The sequence below is a fragment of the Tupaia chinensis genome, unplaced genomic scaffold, assembly GCF_000334495.1.
Source record: "Tupaia chinensis unplaced genomic scaffold, TupChi_1.0 Scaffold000089_1, whole genome shotgun sequence".
Taxonomy (NCBI): Eukaryota; Metazoa; Chordata; class Mammalia; order Scandentia; family Tupaiidae; genus Tupaia; species Tupaia belangeri.
In genome coordinates this window covers 3,459,584-3,484,759 of record NW_006159551.1, presented here as the reverse complement: position 1 = coordinate 3,484,759, position 25,176 = coordinate 3,459,584, and the positions used below count along the sequence as shown (strand labels likewise).

The 25,176-nt window shown below is 44.3% G+C and overlaps 1 protein-coding gene and 1 pseudogene across 1 annotated transcript in view; one reads left to right on the top strand and one right to left on the bottom strand.

Moving 5' to 3' along the window:
• GRM7 (glutamate metabotropic receptor 7) overlaps nucleotides 1-25,176 on the bottom strand; it is a 1,001,339-nt gene that overhangs the window by 38,894 nt on the left and 937,269 nt on the right. The gene's annotated exons all lie outside the window — the stretch shown is intronic.
• LOC102476131 (pyruvate dehydrogenase E1 component subunit beta, mitochondrial-like) lies at nucleotides 23,225-24,277 on the top strand (annotated as a pseudogene).

Below are 25,176 nucleotides of genomic sequence, written 5' to 3'. Positions count from 1 at the left end.
TCTTTAAAAAAAAAAGAAGTCATTGGTGGTCATTTCCCGTGGGCTGGAAGCTGTCAAGAAACTGTCCCCCAAATGTTCAGAAAAGGGAGGCAGCATTTCTTGTCAGTCGACCCCCTGACTTCCATTAAGTACGGCCTCATTTAGTTTGCTGTGCTCTACCAGCCGATGGCTTTGTACCATGGCCAAGTGATTTAATTTCTCTGATCTCTCATAAAATGAGTGTGAAGATAGGGTTGTAGGTTGAGAAGTAATTGAACTAATTGAAATAACACAGATGAAAGGCTGAATCCAACACCTGCCACTTTAAAAACAATAACTTATGGGGCCATGAGGTGGCATGGTGGTTAAGGCACATGGCCAGCCATAAGCCCGGACCCAGCAGCTTCAAACTCATGCTGGGTGCATGTGCACACGTGCCCAAAATCCTGAGAGAACAATGGAAGAAAAGGGATTTCTTCACGACCATCCCCTTGCGGGAGGAGCAATATCTCAATCTCAATTTCTGTCTCTCTGTCTATCCAGTGAGAACACATGCCCTACAGCAAAAAATCTCTCTAAAATAATAACAATTATTAGCAATTAATAAATGTATTAACAATTACTAGTAGTAACAATTATTATTAACGATCATCATTATTATAATTATTAGTTTAAAAGGAATGACAGTCTCTCTTCTCCTAGCTGTTACAGGTTGGTTTCAAACACCTGCTCGTGTCTCTCTGCAAGGATTACAGACAGAGGACAGAGATGAGCCCCTCTGGTCTTCAGAGGGCAAAGGGGGGAGGACGCTAACAGAGCTAGGGCTTAACCATAGGGGATGCGGGCCTGGGTTTGAGAGGTTTACTTTCAGGAGGTTTTGGAAAGAAACTTCCAGCAAATACACAAGTGATTCATTAGAGGAGCTAAAAGAATAGGCCTGGACTTCCCAGCTTTGGGGATTGTGCAAAACAATTCTTGCTGTCGGACCTCAAATTTAACTATAAATCTGATTTAGGTCTTTGCCAACATAGTCAAGAAAATCTACCTTTCTGGTATACCAGCTTTTAGCATCCATTTATATGGTTTCTACTTTTCTTTGAAATAACCTACTCTGAAAGTCCCTGTGGTGAAAATATTTCCACCAGGCATAGCTGGCTTTATTTTTAGCCAACCTCTTTTTGTTCATATGGGTCAATTCACAGAACTAGACCTAGGGACGATTAAGGTCATCGTTAAAAGGGTCTTTAACAATTTGCTGCCCTTCTATTACAATGTAAAAGCAAAGGGGAGAGAGAAAAGTGGGAAGAGGAATATATTTCCAGTCTTCTTAAGTAGTGGAGCTGACCACAAATAAACCCAGGGCTCCCCAGTTGCAAAGCCCACGCATCAGCCTCCTGGCTGGACTGGAGATAAGACACAGGAACAAACTAGAAGGGTTCTTTACAGAACAGTGCAGCAGTAACTAATCCAGCAAGGGCAGCTTCCGGTTCCCTCCATTTGATACCTTATTACCTCCAGGGAAAAAATAAAGAAATAAATAAAGGTCTAGGGCCATTTGTTCATAAACAAAAGACAAAGTAGTTTAGGAATGGTGACTGGAGTTGGGAAGGCTTTAACTATAGAGACAGCCCAGGAGCCCAAGGCGTCAGCCGACAGATGTGAGCGTGATGGAGGACGCCGGACCCTCCGCGCTGTCATTATTACGGTGAGGGGGCCAGTTTGCCGAAAGGACTAACTGAAGTCCAGGCTCTCTGGCATTTCCACAGTATCAATTACTTTGCAACTTACTGATGTGTCCTCTCTACTTGCACAAAGGTTTTATTCAGAGTTTATCATAAAATTATATGAGCTCAGAAAAAAAGAAACAGGACACAGCAATACAGAGTAACAGGCACGAGGGTCTGAAGGGAAGACAAGACAGAATGACTGGGAGTGGAGGGTGTGAGGGTGTAACTGAGTGTGAGGGTGTGAGGGAATGAGAGAACAGAAGAACCGTCTCATCAAGGTTATTTTTTTTTAAGAATTATTTACCTTTTTTTTTTTTGGAGAGGTTTTTGCTATAGGGCATATGCGCTCGCCAGACAGAGAGAGACAGAGAGACAGAAAGCGAGAAATCACCTCCCAGGGGGGATGGCCATGCCGCAATCCCTTCTCCTCCATTCTCCTCTCAGGATCATGGGCACGCACGCACACGCACCCGGCATGAGTTTAAGCCACCGGGTCCAAGACTTGAACCGTGGTTGACTATGTGGGAGTCTAGCAACATAGTCATTACGCTAACTGCTGGTCCCAAGAATTATTTACCTTTTCATTATCATTATTATTCTTTAATTTAACCAGAGAGAGAGAAAGAGAGAAAGTGAGAAAGCAAGTCACCGGGTCTGAGACTTAAACCATGGTCAGCCATGTGGGAGTCCAGCATCCTTAATCACCACATCACCTGCTGGCCCCATTCATCAAGATTATTTAAGAAAGGGGGCTGGGAACATCTTTAGTGCAAGAAAATAATCTCTGAAATCACTAACCTACTTCTGTCTGCTTCAGTGATTCACCTTCAAAGTAATAATCGTAGTAGAAGCTATTGCTTCTTAGTCATACTCATGAGAGATGATTTTGTCATTTTGGGAAGTTTAGCAGGTCAGATGATGGAAGATACCAGGGAAGAGTTAACCACAAGAAAAAAGGAGTCTTGGGCGCCCCGATGTCATGACAACTGAATGTGGATAAAGAATGTCAAACTGAACCCTTTAGCCTATTTTTTTTGTCCTGTGTTCCCTGGTCCCATTTTTTTTTTTTTTTAAGGTCTTTGCCATAGGGCCCATGTGCTCACCAGAGACAGAGAGAAAGAGAGAAAGGAGCCAGGGCCCATGTGCTTACCAGAGACAGAGAGAAAGAGAGAAAGGAGCCAGTAGTTGGCATAGTGGTTAAGGTGCTGGACTTCCATGAGGTTAACCGTGGTTTGAGTCTCAGATCTCGTGGCCTTAAACTCATGCTGGGTGCAAGGCATGCATGCCCAAAATCCAAGAGGAGAATGGAAAAGAAATTATTGTGGTATGGCCATCCTCCCCACCCCCCAGGGATTTCTTACTGTCTTTCTGTTTCTCTTCATCTCTCTGAGGAGTGCATGCGCCCTGTGGAAAAAATATCTATTAAAAAAAAGGTAAGAAACCCCCCAATGAGAATGGCCATGCCACAGACCCTTCTCTATCATTCTCCTTCTGAGGTTTTGGGGACATATACACACACGCCTGGCATTTTTTCCCCTTTTTTTGGAGAGGTTTTTGCTATAGGGTACATGTACTCACCAGAAAGACAGAGAGAGACAGAGGGACAGAAAGCAAGAAATCACCCCCAGGGGGGATGGTCATGCCGCAATCCCTTCTCCTCCATTCTCCTCTTGGGATCTTGGGCACATACAAACATGTGCCCAGCGTGAATTTAAGCCGAGTCCAGGACTCTAATCGCGGTCGACTACATGGGAATCCAGTGACATAGCCATTATGCTAACCGCTGGTCCCATGCCTGGCATGATTTTGAAGTCATGAGGTCCAGAGCTCAAACCATGGCTGGCCATGTGGGAGTCCAGTACCTTAATCAGCACACTGCCTACTGGCCCCAATCCCATTATAAATGAGTCCATGATCACATCCAACCTGCCCTCTGCAGTCCTTAAGAGCCCCTAACATCCACTCAGGGAGGTGAATTTGAGTTTCGCGCTCATCTCCTCAATGAATATTCTCCTTATCAAAGTCCTTTCCTTTGTTTGCAAACTCATCAGTTTTTGGCAATGCATGTTGGGTAAACACACTTAAGTTTGATAGCAGGTACAGTTAAACCTGCCCTGTCATCCCCACAGAAGCAAGGTGATGCTCTGCAGAATTGATGTTTTTCAAAATCCTTTAATTTGACCAGTGCATTCTTTACATTTGAATTTAAATGCCTTGCCCTGGAACATGCACCCGCACTGTTCAGTCCCTTTAATACTCAGCACTCACCTTGTTTTACATCCTGCTGCTTTAGAACATTTAGCTTGCGGTCTTGAAATCCTTGGTTTGATGAGACCAGCCAGCCATGTAATATGAGCATATTAATCTGTTTACATCCTTTGGCCATGGAAAGCCTTGATGGGCAGAAGTTAGAAGCTGGTTTCTGGGTACGGGATTTTGAATAGACTAGATAGAGCTTTAGGTAAGAATGGACACGAACCTTGGAAATAGACCATTGGATGGACGCTATGGGATCTCAAATCTACATCTTTGTGGTAGTTGAGAAGGATAAGACCACAGACCATTTTTTCTTTTTCATTGTTTGGAAGATTTTTTTTCCATAAGGTGCAAGTGTTCATAGGAGAGAGACAGAGATAGTGAGACGAAAAATGAGAAATCACCCCCACGGTGCGGATGACCATGCTGTAATTCACCTCCATTCTCCGCCTAGGGTTTTGAGCATGCACTCACATGAGCCTGACATAACTTTCAAGCTGCCAGGTCCAGGACTCAAACCACAGTTGACCATGGGGGAGTCTAGCGTCTTAACCACTATGCTACCTGCTTCTGCCTAGAGACCATATTGTAAACATAACATCCCTAGCTGGATCTGTAAGTCACAATTATATCTTTTTTTGAAGACCAACAGAGAGCTTTCGTAGAAAAATGATTCATAACAATCGTAAATGCCACCATTCATTTAAGAGGCATTCATTATACTTGCATTTACAATTAGGGTAATGGTGGGGAAGATGTAAAGCAAAAAAACAATGCTACGTGTAGACAGGCAGCATGTCACAGGCGCCATGAAAGTAAGAGAAGGGAAAGGAGGATGGAGACCATGGAATGCAGAGGAGGAGTTTTCAGTCATCCGTGGGGGTAGGAGCTCATTGAAAAGGGGAAATCTGGGCCAGCTGGTGGCTTGGGGATTGAAGCAAATAGATTCCACATGGCCGACTACACAGTTCAAGTCCCCAACACAGAAGTCTGAAAGATACGCCAAACATACATGGGTGCCTGCCCCAAATCGCAAGAGGATAATGGGGGAGAACGGATTGTGGCATTGTCATCTCCCGGGGGTTTGCTCTCTCACTTTCCCTCTCTCTCTTTTTTTGTCTTTCTCCAGCAAGTGCAAAGTTCCTATAACAATTTAAAAAAGAGGGAGGAGGAAAGGAAAGGGGAAATTTGAGCAATGATAGCGAGATGACATTGCTAACCAAGTAGGTAACACGAGGTAGTATGTTCCAGATGGCGCTTACAGTCCCACCAAGGCTCTCACTCGGGAATGTGCCTCATCTCTTGAGGATGAAACGGGATCACACTCACTCAGCCCTGGGCCTTGCTCATGGGAAGGGCTCAGTAGGAATTAGACGATGAAATGGGCATAGCTGGTCTCAAGAAACATTCTTATTTTTTAATGGTTTGGCATTATTATTATTTTAAGAGGGAGGGAGGGAGGGAGAGAAAGAGGGAAGGAGGGAGAGAGAAAGAGAAAGTGAGAAAGCAAGCCGCCAGGTCTGGGATTTGATCCATGGTCGACCATGTGGGGAGTCCAGTGCCTTAACCACCATGTTACCTGCCGGCCCCATGGTTTGGCTCTTTATGTCATCATATACTTTCTATCAAGTCACAGGAATGGATTGAACTATTTTTATTTATTTCCATTTTGCCAGAGGGCAAAATAGTCAAAATATTAACCAACCAAGACAGGGTCAAGAAATGGAACTCTGGGCCATACAAGGGTGCTTGCCTGGGGGAAGGGCAGGATTCCACTCCCATGCCTACTGGCTGGATGTAGGCCAGATCCCACATCCTGCGAAGCCTCCTCCTATCTCCAAATTGCTATTTCTTCTGCAGAGTGGAGGGTGAGACTCTGATATGGCCCAACCCCCGCTCTCCCCTACCCCATCCAGCCACAACTGTAGTTCTGGAGGTCGGCACTTCCTTAGACCCAATGTGAAAATCTGGTTGAAATTCAATCCCTGGAACTGCGGAGTCCTTCTGTGGAGTCAGGACTGGGCCTAATGAGATGGATGTAAATAGCTCTCCCGCCACCAGCCTCCTCAATTACAGAGCAGGGGCTCTGTCAGTTTGCCAGAGTTCTAGAAATTCACCTCTCTCGTCCAGCAAAACAGACATTAAGAAGCCTATAAATAATCATCTTATTCTCACATCTCCGCCATAGCAGAGAGCTGGTGCTGCAAACAAAGGAATTGGCAGTTCATAGACAACTCCAATGAATATTGAAGGGTGAAGCTTGTGTGATGTATTTGCAAGGGAAATTAGTAGTTTTTCTTTCTTTCTTTTTTTTTTTTTTTAAGGAGGACCAAAAAGCCAAAAGCAATTCCTTCTCCTCTCACCCATTTTAAGCTGTGGCTTTACATTTTTTTCCCAGTAGAAGGTCCATGGCTAGGTTCCTCCTTTTCAGACATGGAGCTGGACTGACGAAAGGAGAAAGATATCCTTTGGGTTGCTGAACTGCAGGATCCTCTTTTTTTTTTCATCAGGTACAGACTCGAGCTGAATAAACACCCTGTGCTATTTTTAAGCTTCATGTGTAGAATGAAAAGAAAGCTGCCTCATTTTTTCCAATTTTCTTTAAAACAAACAAACAAACAAACAAAAAAAACAAATTATAGCCAGAGTCAGAGGTTGAGGGTGGGATCCGGAGAGAGTTTTGGTGCATTTTCATTAGTGTCCTTGCTATAACGGTTTAAGGACCTCCCCCCCTCCCGCCCCATTGTTTTCATGAGGATAAATGTTATTATGGACTTTAAACGTTCTTACTCTCTTCCTAGAAAATGACTCCTGCTTGCCCTCCGTAGACATAACAGAATGCCACCCTATACAGACGGTGCTGATGGAATGAATAATTTTACACATGTGAAACTGAGTTCGGGTCAGAGTTTCGACCGTAACAGATTCCTTTGGCTTGAGGAACGAGATGCTTTCTTTTCCAGTAGAAAGAATTATTCAGAAACGTTCATTTTGCTTGATGCGAGCTGCTATCGTGTTGGTGATTTTGGTTGAGTAACCAGGAGCAGGCTCTGGGCTCCACACGGCACCTTGCCTAAGTCTGACCCAGCGTAGGAGAAAGGCAGATGGTGTCTTTACTATCGGCAGAGTTCAGGGGCTAAGAGGAGTTCCGTTCTATTCCAGCTCATAAAGCCAGGCAACAGCAGAGGAAGGATTCCTGCCTGGGAGTGTTCTCACTCCACACCTCATGTGCTAGCACGTGAGGTCTTGACGAACTCCAATGTTACTTACGGCCCACCACTGGCCCCCAAATATTATCCAGACATTTTTTAAACTGCCGTATTTTCCTGATGTCAAATCAATTTTCTATTTTCTTTGGTTTATAAACCAGAGGCCAGGGGGTGGGAGCAGGACACAGCACCAAGTGGAGGGTGGTCATGGTATCTTCCCTCCTCCTCGATTTCTCCATCGTGCTGGGGTTTTGAGCATGTACACACACAGCCCAGCACGCTCTGCAAGCTCCCAGGGTGGTGACTCCCACTGCACGGTCGGCCCTGTGAGATCCAGCTCTCCCAACCACCAGGCCATGGGACCAACGCAGAATTTTTTTTTTCTTTGAATTATTTACTTATTTAATTCCATTTGTCATTATTATTACTAATTTGACCAGAGAGAGACAGAAACGGAAAGGGAGAAAGTAAGCCACCAGGTCGGGGACTTGAACTGCTGTAGGCCATGTGGAAATCCAGCGCCTTTATCCACCACGCCACCTGCTGGCCTGAACTTTCCTTTCCTAATGAACAAGTTGGATTTCCAAATATAATGCTGGATATTCAGCATTTGAATGGGTAGGCAGCATCTGAATCCAAATAATGTAGAAAAGAACATAAAACAAATAATTCACTCCATAATTAAGTGCTCAGATTTTCCATTTGAAGCCCACATAATGATGTGCTGTAATTATTATAAAAATAACAATCTATTATCACTGCTATGAAATTAACAATTATTATAGAACTCATATTGGCTTGAAACATCTCTCTGTGTTAAAGGAGTACCTCCCCCTGCCTCCTTTATTATTATTATTACTTTTTAAAAAAAATCTAATAGTAGAAATAAATGTGTGTGGAAAATTACATAGTACATATTATGTGAGTAAGGATAGTTTTTGGAAGGAAGATGGTAAACACTTAGATTCAGTTGATTGTTTTTTACGTAAGTGTCAATGCTCCCCACAAAAAAAACCAAACAAACAAACAAACAAACAAAAAAAACCAAAACTGAAAAAACAAAAACAAAAAAACCACAACAAAACAAAAACCTGGCTCAATTAAAAATGCTCAATTAATAATATAAAAGTGGTCCACTCATGGAAGTCAGCAAATGGCACGCGTGTGACACCAGAGTGTCTACAGCCCTTCTTCCCAGCATTCATGTATTCATGTTTCTGCCATGTTGAACCACTTAGAGAAACAAAACAGGGACCAGCAGATGGTGTAGCGGTTATGTCACTGGACTCCTACATGGCTGACTGTGGTTCAAGTCCTGGACCCAGTAGCTTGAAAATCAAGCTGGGCACACGTGTGTGTGTGTGCCCAAGATCCTAGGAGGAGAAAGAAGGAGAAGGGATTGTGGCATGGCCATCTCCCCTGGGGGATGATTTCTTACTTTCCCTCTCACTGTCTCTATGTCTCCAGTGAGCACCTGCATCCGAGGCAAAAACCCCTTAAGAAAAAAAAAAAGGGAAAAAAACCCCCCAAAACAAACATCCACTATCAACAAGAAAGCAAGAAATATATTTATTTTGAAAACTCTGTCAGAAAGAGTTATTGCTCTGGCCAAATGAAATCCATAGTAACTTAAAGAAAATCTTAATTTTATCTAGGTAATCATTTTCCTTTTGGGGAGTGACCTTGGCATTACCACCAGGCAGACACAATACCAGGTGGCCTGGGGAGAAAGAAGTGCTTCCTTTGTCCCATGGACAGAAGTCGTAGACGATGCTGGCAAGAGTATCAGCCAGCCCTGCTTGGCTAAATCCACTTGTCTAATGGAACACCAAGCTCTCATTTTTGCCAAAGTCCTACGACATCTGTTTGTGTACTCTTCTAAGGCCGTTACTGTAGAAGACAGTGCACTTTATATAACACCGACTTTATCGGCACTGGAAGACCTTGGATACCTGCACAAAATTAGACTTCTCTGCCGCCTCCCCACCCCCTGTACTAGGGAAGACTCGCCTCTTCTTGATCGTCCTCATGTCCCAGTTCTCTTAGTCTTGCTTTGCTCCCACTTCCACAGGTTTATCCCCACCTCGTTCCTTCCCCACCACCCACCAAAAGATAAAATCTGTTTCCCTATTACAAACATTAAAAATGAAGAAAACTACCTAGCTAACAACTTGAACTCATAGCCACATTTAAAGAAAGAAGTCAAGAGATTCTTCCTTTGTCAGACCTCCTTGGGGAGCTCCCTAAACACTTAGACTCCAAGGCCTGAGAGAGAGGTTGCGTGTTGCTCTGGAGGTCTCTGCCACCCAAGTAAATGTGTCCTAGTTTATTTCTAGGGTGTCTATTGAGATAACAGGGAACTGGTATAAAATAGCAGTTAGGGCTAGTGGCATTTTTTTTTTTTTAAGAGACAGATTTTTGCTATAGGGCACGTGTGCTCACCAGAGAGACAGAGAAAGAAAGCGAGAGATCATCCCCTGGGGAGATGATCATGCTGCAATCCATTTTCCATTCTCGTCTTGGGATTTTGGCTCGGAGTTTTGGGCACATGCATACATACTCGTGGCATTTCTTCCTCTCTCTCTTTTTTTCAAAAAGAATTATTTTATTTAACTTTACTTATTTATTTACTTATTTTAATTTGTCCAGAGAGGGACAGAGAAAGGGAGAGGGAAAGCGAGAAAGCAAGTCAAAAGCGAGCCACCAGGTCTAGGACTCAAACCAGTCAGTCATGTGGGAGTCCAGTACCTTTAATTACCACACCACCTGCCAGCCCTCCAGCAAGATTTTTTAAGTTGCCAGGTCTAGGACTCGAACCGTGGTCAACTACGTGAGAGTCTAGCAACGTAACTATTATGCCATCTGCTGGTCCCAGGGCTAGTAAGCTTTAAAGGCCAAAGAACTCTCCTCTACCTAAGATCCTCATCTGTGGGGCTAAGTGAATATAAAAGCAATACATGTAGCAGTAATAGAAGAACATCTCAAGTAGATTTGGGTACTTTTAATTTTTCACTTTTCCTCCTATTCCCAAATGCGTTTCTCCCTCAGTTTACCCAATGTCTCTCTCTCTTTCTTAATTTTTTTAAAAGTTTACTTAGAAAGAAAGAAAAACACCCTCAACAGAGTCTCCTGCCTGGCTGCCCTGCTTCCTCAGCCTGCCAGGGCCACAGGCGCACATGCCTGGATGATACAGGCTGACCAGGGGCCCGGCCTCACTGGAGCCGTGCAGCACCACAGGGGTCACTGAGCTGGCCCTATTGCTTCTCTTTCATTGGTAACATCATTGGCTCAAGCCAATTAAGTAGACAAACTAAGACGTGGGCTTGTAATCAATACACAACACATCTGTTAGGGATTAGTTAGGAGAAGGGAGGATGGAAAGGCATGGAAAGGCATCCTCCCCCCTCCTTCCTAATCCCTAGCAGTTGTGTTGTGTATTGATTACAAGCCCATGTCTTAGTTTGTCTACTTAATTCTCTCACCTGTCACATGAAGATGACTAAGTGGTTCCATTATCATGCCTGTCCCCTCTATAATCCAGAGTGTGATTTTCTTTTCTTTTTTGAGAGAGATTTTTGCTATAGGGCACATGCACTTGGTGGAGAGACAGGGAAACAGAAAGCAAGAAATCACCCCTCAGGGAAGATGGCCATGCCACAATCCTTTCTCCTCCAATCTCCTCTTGGGATTTTGGGTATGCAGACACATGCACCTGGAGTGAGTTTTGAATTGCCGGGTCTGGGACTTGAACTGCAGTCAACTACATGGGAGTCCAGTGATGTAACCATTATACCACTTGCTGGGTCCCCTTGCTGGGTACCCCCTCTCCCCTTTTTAACTTTAAATAAAAAGACATAATCCCCAAGCATAAAAGTTCCTATGGTACTAGCATGAAATTCCAAACTCCTCAGTACAGTCTCCACACCTCTGCACAGCCTGACCTCAGCCTCCTCCGGCCTCATTCTTCCCCCAACCTGGCCTGTCCCAGTAGGCCAGCCTCCTTGTAGTTTCAAAGGGCAAAGTTTAGCTAAAGTGGAAAAGGAAGTTGCTTCCTGAAAACTGGGATGGAAGAAAGGCGAGGCAAGCATTGGCACTCATTCTTCCTAAGAGCAAGGAGGGGGCCAGTTTGAAGCTGACCAAGGAGGAAGCCATAGTTAGGCTTTGACTATCTGACTTGGAAGCTAGAGGAAAAAGAAGAGGTTTTCCAGGATGATTCCTAGGGGACGGGTGGCCATACCCCTGTCTTCACACTCACTTGTTTGTTCAATTGTTTTTTATTTTTTCCTCCACTTATTATATCATCCATTACTTTTTAAAATTTTTTCCTTGAGAGATACTTTGCATGAGCTCACCAGACAGACGGAAAGGAAGAAATCATCCCCTCGGGGGGGGATGACCACACTGCAGTCCCTTCTCCTCCATTCTCCTCTCAGGGTTTTGGGCACGCACGTACACGTGCCCAACATGAGTTTTAAGCTGCCAGGTCCAGGACTCAAACAACAGTCAACTACATGGGAGTATAGCTATGTATCCCTTATGCCATCTGCTGGCCCCCCATCCATTACTCGTTTAACAAACTCCCACTGCGTGCTGTGGGCCAGCAGGATGAAATGCCAAGGGAACACTGGGACCACAAAAGGATGAAAATTCCTAGCGTTCTGGCCCTTGACCCAGCTCACCTCTACAAGCACAGCCTGATAATGCAGCCCTAGGACACAGGCCCCTTTCCTGTCCCTGCCCTTGAAAATGACTGTCAGAATACAGGTGTCACGTGACTGCTTAAGGAACTGCCACCCTCCTTATAACACAGTGGGCTGTGGATTATTTCCTTAGATCAGGGAAGTCTTTTTTGACCAGGAAAGGGTTTGTCATCCAGAATTACTCACTCCTATCCAAGACCCTCCTCTCCCTCCCCCCTCCTGATGTTCACACCTGTATATGCGCACTCCAACCCCTCCCTTCACAAGAATCACCACGCACGGAGACAGGTGTGGCTGGCTTTATTGGACATGGCACGAAGGCAAAAACGGTTGATAAAAAAATCACAAGCATGTCTTTGGACCCATGTGTCCTGGGTGACACTGACAGGGCCCATCAAGACGTTAGATATTGGATCTGACAGCACTAACTGGGCCGTGATGCCTTGAAAATCGACTGTGGGCCACCCAAGCAAACACAGCCGAGGGAGGAACAAAGCGCCCAGCCTGAGAGCCCCTGTGCATGGCCCTGCGCTGGCAGAAGATGACAGAAGATTACGCTTTCTTCATTTGGTGGGGAAGCCGCTCGCTAGATTTAAGTTCAAAATGGAGAGAGAAAGAGAAGGAGAGAGATGCGATATTCTGATACATGTTTAAAAATGGTTATGAGGGCTTAACAAAAAGACCTCCTGATTTAAAACAACCAACCAGATGCTCCCAGGCAATGGCAGAATAAAATAACCTATTTATGCAGAGACAGGTTGTGATAAATTCTGTCTCAACATACTCCGAAGTAGCAGGAGGCTTTGGACACGGAAAGGAAAATTGGGGTCAGGTTGGAGAAGATTACCACCTGCAGAGGCTAAATGCAAAGGCTGATAGCTCAGTGGTAAACAGGTCCACAAGGGCTCCTTTTCAATTCTCCTTCCCAGCAGGTCCACGCACCCCAGCGCTTCTTCCAGCACGGCACTCTGAGAGCCAGCTAGGATTCACGTTCACAGCTCTGTGCCTCGTACAGACCGGCTTGCCGACTGGGTTTCACGGGTCTAGAACAATAGGAAATACAGGCTTTTTCACTGTATTTCTTTTTTCTAGAGGGTGGCAGTGGGGAACTCAGCTTCTTTGGAGTTTGTTTTCTGTGATCTTTTTTTTTGAGAGGTTTTTGCCATAGGGCTCATGCGCTCGCCAGACAGACAGAGACAGAGAGACAGAAAGCGAGAAATCACCCCCCCCCAGGGGGGATGGCCACATCACAATCCCTTCTCCTCCATTCTCCTCTCGGGATCTTGGGCACACCCGCACATGCACCTGGTGTGAGTTTTAAGCCACCGGGTCCGGGACTCGAACTGCAGTTGACTGCATGTGAGTCCGGCGACAATAGCCATTATGCTAACTGCTGGTCCCTCTGTGGTCTCATTGACAAGGTCAAAGCGGTTCTTCCTTTTTATTAAGAGAGAGATTTTTTTGCTATAGAGTGTGTGTACTCACTGGAGAGACAGAGACAGACAGAAAGACAGAAAGTGAGAAATCACCCCCCCTCCAGGGCAATGGCCACACCATAATCCCTTCTCCTCCATTCTCCTCCCGGGCTCTTGGGCACACACGCACACGTGCCCCACGTGAGTTTTAAGCCGACAGGTCAGGACTCAAATTGCGTCCAGCAATGTAACTATTATGCCACGTGCTGGGCCCCAAAGTGGTTCCTGAGACGAACTCTGGGTTTTTGTCTCTGAAGGCACACAAGGCTCATTTTGGAGAAACGAGCTAGGGAGGGACAGAGAAGGAGTTAAGGGAGGTAGAGCCTCATTCCTCTTCACCCCCCATTTCCATGCTAAATATATATGCTGAGCAGGACACCCGGAGAACTGTGGTCCTGGTGGGATGAGGCCATGAAGATAGTTTGATGAGTGAAGAGTTTAGCAGAGGTATGGAGTTTAGCAAAATCCCAACAGAGGACTTGACCCAGAAAAAGAGTGAAGCCGAGGCAAATTCCTTCCGGAATAAAGAAACATTTGGGGGGGAGGGGGCATTAAATAAAATGAAACTATATAGACTGCTTGTAGATTAGCAAAGTCTTGGGGTAATTTTCCAGATACCATGGGCCTGTAAGAGCCCACTTTGTCATGTCCCCAGCTAGCATTCACAAAACTACACTTCCAAAGATTGTGAAGTGAGAGGCAGCAGGTGGTGTGGTGATTAAGGCACTGAACTCCCACATGACCAACCGCAGTTCAAGTCCCAGACCCAGTGGCTTCAGAATCATACTGGGCACGTGTGCATGCATGCCCCAGATCCCAGGATGTAAATGAAGGAGAAGAGACCAAGGTATGACTAGTCCTCTAGGGGGTGATTTCTCACTTTCCCTTTCTCTGTCTCCAGTGAGCACACACACCCTATAGCAAAAACCTTAAAAAAAAAAAAAAGTTGTAAAGTGAGACATCACGTAACAGTATCTGGCATGGTGAAGAATAAAGATTTAGGAATGAAGAATTGTTCCTCAATTTCTGCACCTTTTCACATTCAGGGAATTTGTCTGGAAGAGACCTGAATTATTTAGATAACTCGACAGAAGGAATAAAGAGAAATCATGTTGCTCTCAGACATAATATCTATCAAATGGCAACCAAGAGATAACAGAAATTAGGTCCATGCTATTTAAAGTATTTCTGTAAATTATATTTACCAGAAGGTCTGCAGTCACCAGAACATGTTCATGCAGAGCTACAGCTTCTGCTTCTTCGCTGTCCATTTTTGTGTTCCAGTATTGTCTTGGCCATCACACGTAGTTCTATTTTAGAACCCCAAGAGTCATAACAGGACAGCACCCACACACAGACAGTCTGACTAACGTTCTCGTCAAGGTCTGATGTAGAACAGCAAGGCCCAGCCCCTCCCAAGACCACGCATTCTTTTCTCGTGTAGCAACAAAATATTAGGGGAAAGGACATCCAGGCTCTATGTCATGAGGAAAATGAACATTAAAAGGAAATATACTGGGGCCAGCAGGTGGGGGAGTGGTTAGGGTGCTGGACTTTCACTTAGTCAACTGTGGTTTGAGTCCCAGACCCAGCAACTTGAAACTCATGCCAGGCACGTGTGTTTGTATGCACAAAATCCTGAGAGGAGAATGGAGGAGAAGGGATTGTGGCGTGGCCATTCCCCTCGGAAGAGATTTCTTGTTTTTGTCTCTCTGTCTCTGTCTCTTTGGAGCATGAACATGCCCTAGAGCAAAAATATCTCTCTCTCTCAAAAAAAAAAGAAATATCCTTCTTTCTCTCCTCCTTAACATACAAGACACTCAGGCACTGTGGCACAATGATTATGATAATGATATTAATAATTTCTTCCTCTGACACTTTATGATTTAGAAAGTGCTTTTCACTTACATTATCTCTGACCCCTGGCATACAAATCTGCCTGGTAAGTGCTCGTAGCCTCATTTCACAGTTAAAAAAAAAAAATCAAGGCTTTAAGTTTAGAGTTCATAGCCTGTGGTCAGTAGCTAGGTTCCAGCCTACAGAACAGCATGCATGGTGTGTTTTAAATACTGTAAATGAGTTACTAACATTTAAAAGTCCCAAATTTCTGGCAAAACTCTGCATTTCCAAACTCTCTTTACAAATCTGAAAGTCTGGCCACACTTCTTCAAGAGCTGAGTATATATGCTCTTTTCCTTTTTTTCTCTTCTTTTCAGGTTTTTGTCATAGGGCATATGCACTTGACAAAGAGAGACACAGAGAGGGAGAATGAGTGATCACCCCCTCCCCCCAGAGGGGATGGGCATGCCACAATCCCTTCTCCTGGAATTTTAGGCTCACACCTCACACGCACACATGCGTGGTGTGTTTTACAAGCCACTGGGTCCAGAACTTGAACTGTAGTTGGCAATGTAGGAGTCCAGCACCTTAACCACTATGCCACCTGCTGGCCCTGATATGAATTCTGTTTTGTTTTTTTTTGTTTTTTTGGGTTTTTTTGAGAGGTTTTTTTCGCTATAGGGCGCCTGCACTCGCCAGACAGACAGAGAGAGACATAGAGACAGAAAGCGAGAAATCACCCCCCAGGAGGGATGGCCACGCCGCAATCCCTTCTCCTCCATTCTCCTCTCAGGATCTTGGGCACGCACGCACATACGCCCGGTGTGAGTTTTAAGCCACTGGGTCCGGGATGCGAACCGCGGTTGACTACGTGGGAGTCCAGCGACATAGCCATTACGCTAACTGCTGGTTCCCGCCCTGATATGAATTCTTAAACCAGGAAATGAGTACTTCAGCTTGCCAGAATTCCGCCATGCCCTGTCTTCCCATTACTGCCCTGTTTTCTTCATTAGGCTCCCTGCCTTGCCCTGTGGACATGGGGGTTTGTAGTCAGACCTCTGGACGAATAAGTAACATGTTAAGATCAAGCAATCAAAAAAACAGCAGAAATGAAAAACTGAAATCAGAGCTCTGGGACTAAACTCGTATCAATTTCTGTCTCTATGGCAGTGGCTCTCAAAGAAAATGATTTGATTTGGATCATGGCATCCCAGGTATGGTGTGGAAGCATCTTCATTTTGAACAGGCCCCCAAGAAGGGATGTGATTAAAATCCAAATCTGGGACAGAACAGGGGCAGTGATTCACACTCCTGGTTGAACACTGGAATCACCTGGGGAGCTCTGAAAACTGCTAATGTGTGGTCCCCTCATTCTCCTCCTCTGAAATCCCAGTCTGACTCATCAAAAGTTCCATCTAGTGATTCTACTCTGCAGTCCTGGGTGAGACCTCCCTGTAAAGTCCATCTGCAGATCAGGGTCAGATCATATTCAGTCATAAGAGCTGCTAATTGTTTCATGGTTTTACTTTTTTTTTGAGAGAGAGATTTTTTTTCTATAGGGCATGTGCACTCACCAGAGAGACAAAGAGAGACAGAGAGACAGAAAGGAAGAAATTGCCCCCCCAGGGAGTATGGCCACACCACAATCCATTCTCCATTCTCCTCTTGGGATTGGGAGCATGCATGCACGTACACCAGGCGTGAGTTTTAAGCCACTAGGTCTGAGACTCTAGCTACAGTTGATTCTGTGGGAGACCAGCGACATAACCATTACACCATCTGCTGGTTTTACTCTGTTTCTTTAGTTTGCTATATCATGAGTTTCTGTTCAATCCAGACATATCTGAACTCTTTGAAGAACAGTCTCAATTCTTTCTGTCTGTAATTCCTCTTTTATCTTTTCCTTTTAGAAAAGGAAATGGATAATTGACCTCACAATCAAATTCCAGATGACTTATTACTATAATGGAAAAGGGTCAGAAAGTAACTTCATAAAAGTAAAAAAAAAAAAAAAAATCTAGACAGTTATGTTCTCCAAGTAGGAAGTGACTGAGGTTATTGCTTCATTTGCAAGCAATCTCTACTGGAAACTTGGCCTATCACTAACTAAATTGCTTAATGATTAACTGAGAAGATTATTCGGTATAGATAAATTCAACCACCATCTTGATAATAAAGACTAGACAGATGTAGCAGAAACTTCCTACTCTGTTATTCAGAGACTCAAACTTGACTCTTGGACAGTTGCTCCGTAATTATGATTTCTCAACTGAGTGCTTTGTGAATGGACGGCGCTGTCAGAGCTGACTTAGCTGAAAGTCAAAGGTCTTGCCATTGCATTATACAGTTCTGACTTCAGCTAGGAAACAAAACATTATGCCCTTACCCACTACCACCATACTACCAAAGAAAACGTGGCTGCATTGCCATAATCTCTCCAGTTTCCCAAGCCCACTGGATTGTCACTCAGTCCTAAGCTTTTATAAGCTGAAAGTACCAGGCTATAGCTCTGGCTATAAATCATATTTCCCGGACTCCCACTAGATTTACTTTATATACAAACTCAGAGGGCAAATGAAAACTACTTTTCTTCTAAGGACATGCTCGACTGCCATTCAGACTTGGAATTCTTCAACTTTCAGCACGCCCTGTTATTATTCAAGGACAAGGAGTATTTTTGACATTTTAGTTGGAAATTTATAGTCATCAAAATCCATAGAATTTAGGGCATGGTAACCTATTCCAGGCACGTGGCCACATCGAAATGCAGCTTTTCACTGTACAAGGTACTAAGCCTTTGCTATGAACTCTCAGAGAGTAAAGTAAGACGCTCTGTAGATTTTGCACTATCGTCCACTTCCTAGCACGCCCAGTAAGCCCTGATCTTTATGAAACACTTGTCCCAGTGGCATGCAGCTTTATACAGGACACGCTGTTCTGCTTACATCTGAGCTTTCAAGCTAAAGTCATCTGGTGACCCATGGATGGCATTATTTGCTCAATTTAATACAGCAAGTATGTATTAGGCATCAACTCTATGTAAAATCCAGTGTCGGGCGTTGTGGGAGACAGGAGGATACACTGGCTGCAAACTCTGTCTAGAGGAGGTTATTTATTGGCGATAAGACAGAAAGGATGCAGTAAGGCAAGAATTTCTTATAAGATATGGCAGCAAAGTACTTTAGGAATTCAGAACTATATATATATATATGTGTGTGTATATATATATATATATATATACACACACATATATATATAAAATGGCATGACTGAATCTCAAAAAAAAAAAAAAAAAGACAAATAAACAAACAAAAACCAAAAAACTTGAGTGAAAGTACTCAGACATAGAAGAATGTATCCGGAGTGCAGTTTCATTCATACTATGTCTGAGAACAGACAGAACCATCTATGATAATCAAGTCAGAATAATGGTTGCTGGAGATGAGAAATGAGAGGGAAGGGACATAAAGAACTTTCTGATTGAAGGGAATTTATGCCCATTTAATTCTCAGAAAGAAAGGAGCTATCTCACGGGGAGGCACCATTGTGTTGGGTGAGTTGTGTGTGACAGTCAGAATCTGAAGACTCAGGTGGGCATCTCACTTCTATTTTCTCCATATTGGATTTAATCAATCTTTTTTGTTTCTATAGAGGTTTTTGCCTTAAGGCGCATATGCTCACTGGAGAGAGAGACAGACAGAGACAGTGAGAGGGAAAGTGAGTAATCACCCCTGGGGGCTAGCCATGCTACAATCCCCTCTCCTCCATTTTGCTACCAGGATCTTGAGCATGCATGCAAATCCTCCCTGTGTGAGTTTCAAGGCACTCGATGTGGGACTCGATGTTGGAGTCGAGTGATGTAACCACTAGCCCTGGATTTTGATCAATCTTTTACAGTCTTAAGATTTATCCTTCCCCTTCTGAAAAAGGGCATAATGATGTCTACCGTAGAAAGTTCTTTTGAGTACCAACTAAATTAACTGGTGTCAAAATATATTAGAAGGCACAAATCAGGGCGTCAAACTGGGTAGTTGTTATTTCATTTCATAATGGTGCGCTCCCTGCATTTAGTGGAGTCGCTACTTCCTTCACTGTTGAACGTGTTCCCAGGACATTTCAAAGGCAGATTAATCTTTGCAAAGATTAATTTGTGATTGTGGAACTCGGCCTTACCTTTCCCTCAAAAGAATGTAAGCCCTCGAGCCAGGGAGTACGGAAATAAACGGGGAAGTGGATAATCATCCAACTCCTAACTGAATCTGCTCTCAGGATGATTTCCTTTCTCTTGGTTTCTCATCCTGTCTCAATTCTCAGCCATGCCAGAGTGAAGTTACCAAGCTTTTCTCAAGGGGCTACTCAGAACCAGGACAGGGCAGTCCTGGAGGTGGAGGTGGGCAGATGCAGCTTTGGGAGTCAGTGGAGGCTGATGCTGAAATTGTCAGATCAGGTTCTGTGACTGCAGCCCATGGGGATATCCTGTGGGAGACACTCAGGAACTCGGCTGTCAAGCTGCGCCTTTCGGTGTCATTGCTTGGATAGCACTAGCTGTTGCTGTCATCTCTGCATCAAGTTTCCATGCTTCAGGGACAGGACGACATCACCGTTCAGGTTGACAGACCCTAATTGTAACTGGTCTACCATGAGAGTGTCCCCTGCTTAATCATTGAAATAATCAGCATAGCTCCATTTACCAATGGGTGATGGATTCCCATGGACCTATACTGGAATGTCTGTGACCAAATTCTATGTATCCATTGGCTTCTTTTACCACTTTGAAGAACCTTCATGCCACCTGATTTGTTTTAGTAGGGGCTGGGCCCTCAGAATTGCTGTTTTCAGGGAAAGTTGCTCTGAATGAAAGAAGCCTATGCATTCCTTGACTTAAGGGTTGACTTAAGGTGATCGATTATTTCATAAGGGAGCATTTGGATCCAGTTACCAACCAATACATCTTCTTTAGCAGTTTAGATCTTGTTGGTTGGGAAAGGGCATGTCTGCAAATATTCTTCTTCCCAGTGGCTTCATCACACTTACTCATTCTCCCTAAATATTCTTTTCAGGCCATTTGAAAAAAAATTTAAAAAATAGACCGTGCCTAAATTCTTCTAGAATGCTGTCATGCTATAAGCACTGAGTTAAGGGCTATTTCCATAATCAAGGTGGAAGATCATTTCAGAGAATGCTCTTTGAGGACATTACTATATCCTACACAAACCATTGGTGTTTGTGCCTAGACTGCTTAATGTTTCCACGGCAGGTGTGCTAGTACCTTGCAGGTCTGCCACAGGGCAGGGGCTTCTTCATTTTGCCGCAGGACAACACTGAGAGGTTTGGGCATCATCAGTTAGTACATGACTGAGCTGATTATCCAGTATGCAAACCATCAGGATTATAGGGTTCCCATTTATGGAGAAAATTTTTATACTAACTAGGTGTCTGATTAGCAGATTCCCTAAAGCATCTGGAGATCTCTGTCTTGAATGCCAAGACTCTGTTGCATGTATATGTGTGTTTGTGTGCATATATGTGTTTATGTGTGTGTTTATATGTGTGTTTAACATATATATGGTTTTTGCCATCTAAGGCATATGCTTGTCAGAGAAAGACAGAGAGACAGAAAGCAAGAAATCACCCCCCAGGGGTGATTACCATGGTACAATCCCTTCTCCTCCATTCTCCTCTCAGGATTTTGGGCATGCACACACATGCACCCAGCATGGTTTTCAGGCACCCACACACACGCCCCCGGCTTGTTTTACAAGCCACTGTGTCCTGGACTCAAACCATGGTTGGTCATGTGGGATCCAGCATCTTAACCAGCATGTCATCTGCTCACCCTGATTAGGTACTAACTTTTTAAACATTTATAGTATATATTTGGGCACACATTAAATAAATATTCTGAAAAATGGGACTAGCATTTGGCATTATAGCTATGTTGCTGGACTCCCATGTAGTCAACTACGGTTTGAGTCCTGGACCCGGTGGCTTAAACTAACGCTGGGCGCATGCATACCCCAGATCCCGAGAGGAGAATGGAAGAGAAAGGATTGTGGTATGGCCATCCCCCCTGGGAGGTGATTTCTTGCTTTCTGTCTGTCTGTCTTTCTGACAAGCACATGCACCCTAGAGCAAAAACCTCTCAAAAAAATTCAGAAAAATAAATAGGATGGAGTTTCCAAGTTACTTAGCTGCAGTCCAGTGAGGGGTCAACAAGAATAGTCAGCTCTGCACCTCCATTATCTCACCATGACCAAGGGAATTACTGGGGCCAGGAAAGTATGAGAAAAAAGATGTTACAAAGGAACTGAGGCTTGAACTAACTGAAGGATGAATAACAGCCAAGTGCATATGATTTAGGCAAAAGTTTGTACCCATCAAGATACATCACCTATAGTTAGAATTTCCCATAAACCTAGTTTAAAGAAATCCCTGTTTGGGCTGGCAGGTGGCATAGTGGTTGGGGCACTGGACTCCCAGATGGTCGATGGCAGTTCAAGTCCCAGACTTGGCAGCTTGCTTTCTCACGTTCCCTCTCTATCTCTGTCTCTCTTTCTCTGTCTCTCTCTGGTCAAATTAAAAATAATAACAAATAGACTTTAATTAATGAATTTTTATAAAAGAAATCCCTGTCTAAACTTGCTGGTTTTGATAATTTAGCCTATTTTCAAAGTGATGAATAAGTTAGATGTACTTTTGTGAGCCAGGGAAGGAACTGGTGAGGATCTGCAGCAAGTCTGGCTTTGGATCAAGATTGCATTCTGCAGAGGACGCTGGGCCTCAGATCAGCATGAACAACTCCCTACAAGGATCAAAGTAATTATCTACTAAAGATGCTACACGCAGAGGCAGCAGGGCAGTCTGTAGCTTTCAGTGGAGAAATAATGAATTTCATCTTAAACAGTCGTGACGCTATCACTTTGAAAAGTTAATTAAAGATGCTATTTTATTAAAGCGTCAGGCTGGTGTGACAACCCCATGCCTCAAAGTTCTCGATAAAGCAGACACAGTGTTAAACATCCCTCAAGTTCTGCTAGGCCTCAGCCCGAGTTGCCTTCTACTGTGGGAGATATTAGATCCAGGTTCATCATCTCAGTGCACTTTTCAGGATGTCCGACTGCCCCTGGTCCCTTCCAATTGTGGGCTTACCACTTTTCGGCTTCTTTCTCTTACTTTTATAAGGGAACTTCAGAAAGTTGGTGGAAAAATGAAATTAAGTACAAGTGTATTTGGAGATGAAATTGTTTTTGAAATCCATACATACTTTTTGCTGGTAGTATTTTCTCTAAATGTCCTGAATACTCTACGTGTTCCAGAAACCTTATCTACAGCTGTGCTATTCTCTATGGCAACCACTAGCTACGTGTGTGGCTATTTACATTTAAATTAAAATAAACATTTCTACCCATCTTTTTTCTTTTTTAATTGCTAAAGGGTGGGTGTGCTCACCAGAGTCAAAAACAGAGAGAGAGAGAGAGAGAGAGAGAGAGAGAGAGAGGAGACTGAGAGACTGAGGAAGGACCCTCCCCATTCCCCATGAATGGGGAATGGTTACACTGCAATTCCTTCTCCCCATTTCTCCTTTCGAGATTTTTGGGAACAAATACACATGCACCCAGCCTGTTTTGCAAGCCGCCAGGTCTGAGACTCAAACCATGCAGTTAGCGATGAGTGATCCGGCTGCCTTAACTACCACACCACTGGCTGACTCCCCACCAATCTTGGTTTAAGTGCTCAATATCCACATGAGGCCACGGTGGCCACAGTGTGCAGTGCAGATAGAGAACATTTCCATCATCACAAAAAAGTCTACTCGACAGGGTTTCTCTGTGCACACCTGTGATGAATATCCTTTACCTCACTCTAAGAATATTTTTGTCATAAATCAATACATTCAGCTCTTCAAAAGAGGTTCTGTATCTCCCGTAAATCATTAGCTTTTCTGATAGAGTAATTAAAATCTGGCCATTGTACCAGTAACTTTGAAAGATCTGCATTTTTTTTTTTTTTTTAAAGAAATGGGAGAGGACACCATCAAGATGGCGGCAGTATCTGGACCAGCGCAGAGACCCTCCCAGCAGATCTCCTAGCTGCTGAAAAGGTGCTTTCACTGGACTTCGCCATGGTGTTGCAGGTGACAGTCCATGATGCTATAAATCAAGGTATGGCTGAAGAGCTGGAAAAAGAGGAGAAGGTATTTTGTTTGGGGAAGAAGTTGCCCAGTATGATGGGGCATACAAGGTTAGTTGAGGCCTTTGGAAAAGAATACAGAGACAAGAGGGTTATAGACACTCCCATCTCTGAGGTGGCAGTTGCTGGAACTGCTGTAGGGGCAGCTGTGGCTGGGTTGTGACCCATTTGTGAACTTATGACCTTCAGTTTCTCCATGCAAGCCATGACCAGGTTAAAATCAGCTGCCAAGACCTACTGCATGTCAGGGGCCTTCGGCCTGTTCCCATCGTCTTCAGGGGGCCCAACGGTGCCTCAGCGGGCATAGCCACCCAGCACTCCCAGTGCTTTGCTGCATGGTGGGGGCACTGTCCAGGCTTAAAGGTGGTCAGCCCCTGGAATTCAGAGGCTGCGAAAGGACTTATGGAATCGGCCATTCAGGATAATCATCTGGTGATGGTGCTGATCTACAGAATTCCTTGTGAGTTTCCCACGGAAGCTCAGTTAAAAGATTTTCTGATTCCAACTGCAAAAGCTGAAATAGAAAGGCAAGGAGCACATGTAACTGGTTTCCCATTCCAGAGCTGTGGGCCCCTGCTTAGAAGCTGCTACGGCGCTACCTAAAGAGGGCGCTGTATGTGAGGTGAGGCACAGGCGCTCCGCCAGACCAGTGCACATCGAGGCCACAGAAGCCGGTGTCGTGAAGACACATCGTCTTGTAGCTGTGGAAGGAGGCTGGCCACAGTTTGGAGCAGGAGCTGAAGTCTGTTCCAGGATCATGGAAGGTGCTACACTCATTTCCTGGTTGTTCTTGCTGTTCGAGTCACCAACGCTGATGTCCCTATGCCTTACGCAAAGAGTCTAGGAGACAACCTCAGGTCAAAGACATCGTATTTGCGAAAAAAGAAACATTAACTGTCTAGTTTAGACTTGAAGAGCAAGTCATGGAAAGTTATTTAAATATGTGCTGGCACTTCACCTGGATTGTACTGCAAGGCCTTTCTACTCATAAAGTAAAGCGCTCTCTAAAGCGCCACAGGTGTTTTTGCACTGGGAAGATGTTAAATGTGTTGTGAGTGGGAAACTCCACTCCTGCCCTAGACTCCATACTCGCTATTGTCTGTTACAGTTGCTGTGCTCGTCGAATAAGATTAATGTAAAATGTTACTCTCACCAGAAGGTAGGACTGTGGCAGAATTCTGTTGAGAGACATATCCAAAAATAATAATTTATATGTATAAAAGCATATAATCCACATTTACTGTTAGATTTTTTTTTTTGAGAAGTTTTTGCTATAGGGCATGTACACTCGCCAGAAAGACAGAGACAGAGAAAAAGAAAGCGAGAAGTCACCCCCAGGTGGATGGCCACACCGTAATCCCTTCTCCTCCATTCTCCTCTTGGGATCTTGGGCACGCATGCACATGCGCCAGGTGTTGGGCCCGCATGCCCATGCGCCGGGTGTGAGTTTAAGCCACCGGGTTCGGGACTCAAACTGCGGTCGACTACATGGGAGTCCAGCGACACAGCCATTATGCCAACTGCTGTTCCCTTGTTAGATTGTTTTGATAAAGGACTAAAAGAATTTGTAATTATGAAAAAAAGAAAGAAACTGAAAATTCCATCTCAATCATTCTTACCCTTCTTGAATATTTGACCCAGATCCAGTGCTTGAACTGCAGTTGGCCATGTGGAAGTCCAGGGCCTTAACCATTATGCCACCTGTCAGCCCCAGCCATAAGTTCAATGGCACATTTTTTTTCAATTTACCCTTAGAAAAAGACTAGTTAAGGTTTTTCTTGCCGTCTAAGAAAATGACTCC